This window comes from Schistocerca nitens, chromosome 5 (genome assembly GCF_023898315.1).
Source record: "Schistocerca nitens isolate TAMUIC-IGC-003100 chromosome 5, iqSchNite1.1, whole genome shotgun sequence".
Lineage (NCBI taxonomy): Eukaryota > Metazoa > Arthropoda > Insecta > Orthoptera > Acrididae > Schistocerca > Schistocerca nitens.
The window spans coordinates 171,290,508-171,291,720 of record NC_064618.1 but is presented as its reverse complement, the minus strand read 5'-3'; positions in this window follow the sequence as shown (position 1 = coordinate 171,291,720).

Below are 1,213 nucleotides of genomic sequence, written 5' to 3'. Positions count from 1 at the left end.
ACAGGAAGTTACAGAACTTCTGATTTTGTGATTTAAGCATTCAACTGAAAGCAGCGTAACACAAAACAACGTCGTACTGAATGGAAATGTTGAGGATAAGTTACCAGCTGTTGGAACAGCAGGACAAAATTTAGGGTCGAAGAACTGTTCAAGAACGTTAAAATATGACGCAGCAAAATGGGTACTGAATATTGGAGAAATAGCCAGGCCACAAGGGAAGCAATATCTGTCGACAAGCGGACTGGAACAGATGGCTAAGATATTGAAACAATGCAAATGTCGAAGAAAATTCTTTGAGAAATTTAATGAACAAAAACGGGAAAATGTTTTTAATGGACTTTTGTAAATCATCCACCCAAGCACAATATCCATTAATAGCATGCTCTGTACTTGAATACCCTAACAAAACTGTGCTATAAAGCCGATCGCATGGAATAAAACTACTGAAATCTTCAGCATTTTTTAGATGACATCATATTCACTACTAGCTGTCACTATTTCAATTGCACTATTACAGTTTCTGCATTTGCGCCGTTTTCAAGTATTTACAAAGCATAATACAAATTAATGAGAAAACACGAAATCAACAGAATGTACAATCACGTTTTGTATTTTGTTAACATTCATATACTTACAACATTTGACAGTTTGTCAGAGACATCGGTTGAAGATCTAATATAGTCATTGGTTGTTACTAATGACAATAGCAGATTTGTTACTGATGACCAATGGCCAGAGGACAACCATAAATAATGCTAGTTTGTATGTGCTCGTGGCACATTTTGTAGATCATAAAATTCAATTAAAGTCGTAGTTTCTAGAGTGCATCTAATCTGAAAGAAAGATACACTGCAGAAAATATTTCAAATTTGGTAATGGCTGTTATGACTAAATATAATCCAAAGCTTAAAAGCACTGTCACAATAACGGTCAATACTTCAAACATGAAGAGAGCTGCCATGCTTTTGACCCTTCCATACGTTTTAGTTTTGCACATTCTTTACATCATCATCTTTGAAGGTGATCAGATTCAATAAAAGTCGTAGTTTCTAGAGCACACCTAACCTGAAAGAAAGATACACTGCAGAAAATATTTCAAATTCTGTGAAGGCTGTTATGGCCAAATATAATTTAAGTTTTAAATCAACATCAGATAACGGTCAAGTCTTCAATCAACAAGTCAGCCACCATGCTTTTGAACCATCCTTACATC